General features: G+C 39.6%; 1 pseudogene; it reads right to left on the minus strand.

Annotated features, from left to right (window-relative positions):
• The window catches only part of LOC140858726 (uncharacterized), a 33,575-nt pseudogene extending 27,875 nt beyond the window's left edge, over positions 1–5,700 (minus strand).
• Between the last annotated feature and the right edge of the window lie 300 nt (positions 5,701–6,000).

Genomic DNA, 6,000 nt, shown 5'->3' on the forward strand with positions numbered 1-6,000 from the left:
TTTTGTTAACTTCAATCCTGTTTCAACAGGAGTGTGTTAGATTGTGCAATGATTTCGTATGTGTGTTTTTAAAATTTTTCATAAATCAGATTTATGTATGCAGTGAAAATAAAATAAATTAAAATATTTTAATTTAAACCACATATCAGATCGGATCTGAAAACCACACACTGGATCTTGATACGAACACGACAAGAATAATCTGAAATCTGAAAACAAATAACAATAGTGAACAAGAAGATCCGATCTCTATACCTGATTGCTTTCAGATCCTGCAGATGTCCAAGGTTTGCATCTGAGCCGCATAAGTGTCCGACATCTACTAGTATTTATATGAAGATGTTCCCAATCAGAACTTCGAAGCTATCGGTGTGCTAGCATCCTTGCAGGCTTCGTTTCTCGGCTTGGATTTGGGCCCTCCTTCAACATCTTGGAGAACAGGACTGCAATGTAATCTCAGCACACTAATCTGATTGGATCTAAACTGGACGTCAAGAAGAAGAAGAAGAACCCTTTTTCTTTTCTTCCTCTCTCTATCTAATCTCTCTCTATATCTCAGATCAGATATGAGAATTAATTGGGTGTTGGATATTGAAGAAAGGAGGCGTTGGGAAGAAGAGGTTGTGACAAGGGACCTTACGCTCAGATATGTCGCATGCCAATTTTTTTTCTTTTTTTATTCTTGTCGCACAAAGCCATCCAACGCCCTAACTAGATAGGATCTGATTAGATCTAATTCAAATCAAAATTGAATTTGATTGATTCTTATCTGGAAAGAGGGATGAAAGGTGTTGAGATGGGAAAGACAGCAAAAAAGAAATCACACACACACATACCGCACGCCATCCCCTTCTCTTTATTTTTATCGCACAAAAAATAATTTCCACCACCCCCTTCCAGATAAAGATCTGATCCACTTCCTAATTTGAATCAAATCCAAAGAAAAGTAGAGTCCATGATGAGAGAGACTTCCATAGAGAAAGGGTGCCAACTATTGGCACCCCCTTCCACCTTCACGTGCCCCTCCTTTCTGACATGAAAAAGGAGAGAGAAGTCCAGTAACTTTGGGCTTAAGCACTTATTTCAATTAGATCCAATTTGGATTCAAACTGAATCTAATTCGATTCCGATTCGAATTAAATTCGAAAGATTGTCAAACCTGATCCAATCAGGATTGAAATTCAAGTCTAACTTGAATTATTAAACCCAATTAGTCTTAAATTAAATTAAGTTTAATTAAATTAAATTTGATTTAAATTAATTAAGACTTGATCCATAATTTAATTAGGCCCAATTAAATTATAATACCTACAATTAAGTCCCTCTGCTAATAATTAGTAGTTGTTATATCGGTAACACTTATAAATTAGCAGTTTTTATATTTAAACCATCAATCCAATTGATAATTCGAATATGATCTAAACCATTGATCGGATCAAGCTTCTTTTATACGTGACCCTTCAGGTTCTATTCTGTCTGGTAGTGAGACATATTATGATCTCTATCACAGTATCATCGAAACTCTTTTCGATAGGCTGGAATGGTTCCAACTCATCCTAACAAGGATCGTTGATCCGAAAATAATCATACTAGATTCTCACAATCCATCAATAACGTTTAGCAGCATATAGTGATAACCTAGCAGAATAAAAAAATAAACTCTTAGGTACAGTTATCATGTGATTCAGTCTCTCTATCGTGAGTTTTGACTTGACGAAAGTCATAAAAAAATTGTCGAATTCTATCATCAGTTATATGCCAGATTGGCTCGACTCGAGTTCATTTGTGAATTTCATGAAAACTCTTTTTCAGTATTCACACTTGCTCTGGTCAGAGATTTTCAGAACTCAGTCTCACGAATCACATAGGACTACTCTTTTTCTACCAAGATCGATAGATTCTATCTAGATACATCTTACTCAAACAGTGAATTTGAACCTACTGTAGTTAACATATACAGAAAAAATCTGAATGGCTAAAGATCAAAAAAATATGCAGTCAAAATAAGTAGCCTCACTGTGAATAGACAACACATCACAGGTCAAAAGATTACTTACAACCACTACAATATCGAAAAAATCACTAATGAGTGAATAGACATCCAATTGATTTCTCATATTGATCACGTTTAGTGTAAGTTATTCTCTAACAACCATCTGTACTTTCATCCTAGTGTCTCCATACTGCAGACTCGAGACTTGTCTGTCCAAAAGGAAAGTGATCCATGCACCGATCTTAACGAAATCGATCACTATCCTCCGTGATGATCCTACGATCGAAAGTATTTAGAAATTAACCACTAATAATGTATATCTGAAATTCTCAACAATTTGAGAATATACAAAATTATCTTTGCTAATTTTTAGGATAATTTATGGATACATAGAACATGAATGGTAATAAATACTGCCCATCAAGTATAAAACATATCCTAGAATTATAGTATGTGCCAGCCAAGATTGACTTCTAGGACATACATTTAACAATCTTTCATTTGTATTAAAGCCAATTTGTCATATACTTGAGCCCCATCTTCTGAAGACGGGCTTCGATCTTTGACTGGCTAAATGACTTGGGCCTACCACATCCCATGTGGAGTCTACTCTCTACACCTATTGGTATTTCTACTTGGGGTAATTGTGTATATCGCTACTCTACGTGCTTGGACTTCTGCTGAGATCTTGACTTCTTAGTGAGGGCTATGGGCCCATCATCTTTACAGTACAGTGTCATGGCAACCGATGGCATGACATCCAGTTTTTTCTTCCTCTTAAGTTTTCTCTCCCTAAACTTTCTTCTTGACTGCCAGCAATTGTATTAATTTGGCCTCTGCTTCGACTGCGTCCACCACCACAGCTAGCACCACGTCCATGCCATGATTTTACTGCTCTTTGTCCCACTTGAGATTTGTCACCAATTATGAATTGGGTTTTGGAGGCTTACTCAATAAAAGATGTTGATGTATGTACTATTCTTTGATTAAGACAGTGCTCCTGAGCTTGTAAGAGACTCAAATCTTCAACTGTCAAAGAATCCAAATCTTTGGATTCTTCAATTGTAGAAATAATATGGTCAAATTTGCTAACAAGAGTTCTCAAAATGTTTTCAACAATTTTGTTAGTAAAAACTTCCTCTCCATTCAAATGAAGTTGATTTAAAATAACAATAATACAATTAAAATATTCAATAATAGTTTCGATTTCTTTCATCGACAGAGATTCAAATTCATCATGTAGAGTTTGAAGGCATACCCTTTTTATCTTTTCTACGCCCTTATATGTATTCTCCAAATTCAAGCCTCTTTTGCAGTCTTGGCTTTTGAGATCCGCTCCTATGCCACTAGGTCTACTGCTTAGTACAAAAAGTAAAGGGTCTTCTTGTCATTTTTACGGCCACTAATCAATGCATCCTTTCGTCCTTAGAAAAGGTTATCAAAATCTTTGAGATTATCTATGTTGGTGAAACCGCTCTCCATGATGTCCCAAATATCTTAGAACTGAAATAAGCATCATATCTGAATGCACTATAGATCATAGTTCTTACCATCAAATATGAGAAATTAATAGTTGATCATATTATTTGCAGCCATGATCTCTCCTCCACTTCATCGCTTTTCATAGTAGATGGAGACAAAAAATTGGCGAGAAGGAGGGGGGGGGGGCGGGTGGGGCGATGCATCCGATTTACTCCACCAGGTTGCTTTCTTGAGAATTGGGAGAAAGGAAAAAATGGGGCTTTGATACCAATTTGAGGGAACAAAAAATATATAAAAGGAATGCAACAATGAAAGTGGCAAACTGAACTCTATTTTTTTTTATCACGTCATCCTCTATTTTAACCTCTATTTGTAGAGATGACTTGTTTCCCATGTTAGATAATATGGCTATCAAGTGAACTAGGAGTTCAAACTTATGTAAAATTCTATCAAGTAATCTACTAACTTATTTTTCAAAAAAGCATTCCATCATTTTTTAGGATTATCTAGAAATTGAGTTATTCTCCAACACTCTTATCCCATGATATTGAAAGTTGAAATAGGATTAATGACAAATTGCACTCTAAACATCCCGATTATAAGGTTAATTCTTAGTTTATCACTCTCTCGTGCTGTCCCAAAACTCTAAATAACCAAACCTTCTAGCACACCTATAATTCAGATACAGTTTAACATATTACAGTTATCGTTCACTTGAATATCCAAAGGCATCTTATCCTAAAGTTGAATTCCATGGAGCAAAAGATAGAATTATTAATTTATCTTAAAGTTAAATTTATGCTATATGTTGCAGCTCAATAAAATTGTTAATTTGTTACTTGCATGTTCCTTTTAATTTGGATTAATTTAATCATAATTTTTTTTTTGAACTAATTAGAGATTTTTAATTTCATTTCAAACTTTAATTTGATGCAATCAAATCATCAAACTATTAAAAAAATTTAATTCAGATCTTGGATCTTGGTTATGAATTTTATCTAGCTCCCGTTATGGAATAGTCACATGAGATAATATAGCAGAAGAGGCTGACATGGATAAATTAGCTTGGAAAGAAAATTGAAAATCTCCGGCTTTCCGATATTCTCTGTCCTCCCCCTCCTCTCCTCCTCAACGTTGCCACCACACTCCTCCCCCAGTTTCTTCTCCGCCAAAGCCACTGACCTTCGCTTCCGGCATCGGAAGAACCCCAACCACTGCCCCCTCCCTTCTTTCCTCCTCTCCAAACTCTCCACTCTCTCCCTGCTCTCCTCCGCCATCTCCTCCACCACCACCCCCTCCCCTCTTTCCTCTGCTCCGTCGCCCACCTCCTCTGCTCCCCCTCCCACTCCCGCTCCCCTCCCTCTTCCTCCAAAAGAAAGAATGTTCCGGTTATAAGATCAAACAAAATGGCCCTCCCTCTCCTTTCTCCTCCTTCCTCCACTCCGAAAGAGCAAGTGGTATTCATTTGGAAGCTTAGCTGCATTGTCTTACGGAACAAGCCACGACCTGTGCCTGTGCCTCAGCCTCGTCTTCACATGCTGAGGACTGTCTCTTGTTTGTTCCATTGCACCAAAATAATGAGACACATACTCGAGACGAGAAACTAATAGTTGATAAACATTTGGTGAAGAAGGAAAGGATTAATATATAATACCTGGATTGCAGATCTTCCAGGCCTCGCTGGGGGAAGAGTGCGAGTGTTGGTGGGGCTCAAGGGGGCTGCTCGGGCTCGGGCTGCAGTAGACCATCGACGCCAAGGAGGTGGCAGTGGGAGTGGACGCTAGGCTTGGCGAGGACTGAAGGTTGGGGTTGGAAAGCTAGCGGTTGACAACGAAGTAGAGGTCTGAGAGCTGGCAGCATGTCGCAAAGATTGTGACCTTCATCTTCTTCATTGAACCCAAAGCCAAGCTCGATGGAGCCCATGAGCTTGTCCCAATCCTCGTCCGTGAGGCTTCTCATCCTCCCTTCACCGCAATTGATGGGGGACGACTCATTGCCCATCATCTACCTCCGATGCAGGATCTGTCGCCGATGCTTTTCTCCCACTTGGCCTCCCTCGTCGTCTCCCGCATCGACAGCTAACTTCGTCAGCAACCTCTTTTGCCCACCGAAGCTAGCGATGCCTCTCGCCATTTCTCACGTAGGCGGGGTTCCTCGGTCACCCTCACTTCTTCCTCCGCCACCTCGCTCTCCGATGATGAGGAGATGATCTCGCGCTCCCTCATGGATGGTGGCGGAGGAGAGCAGGAAGAGAGTGGAGAATTTGAAGATTAGGAAAGGAGGGAGGGGCCGGTGGTTGGGGTTCTTCTGATGCTAGTAGCGGAGGGCGGCGGCTTTGGCAGTGAACAGACTGGGGGAGGAGGAGGGTGGCGTTAACGTTGAGGAGGAGAAGAGGGGGAGGAGGGGGAGAGAACATTGGGAAGCTGGAGATTTTCAATTTCGCCGTGAACTGATTTATCCATATCAGCCCTTTCTGCCGTATAACTCAGTAACGGAAGCCGGATAGAATCCAGAGTCCAAATTGA

This window comes from Elaeis guineensis, chromosome 6 (assembly GCF_000442705.2).
Source record: "Elaeis guineensis isolate ETL-2024a chromosome 6, EG11, whole genome shotgun sequence".
NCBI lineage: Eukaryota > Viridiplantae > Streptophyta > Magnoliopsida > Arecales > Arecaceae > Elaeis > Elaeis guineensis.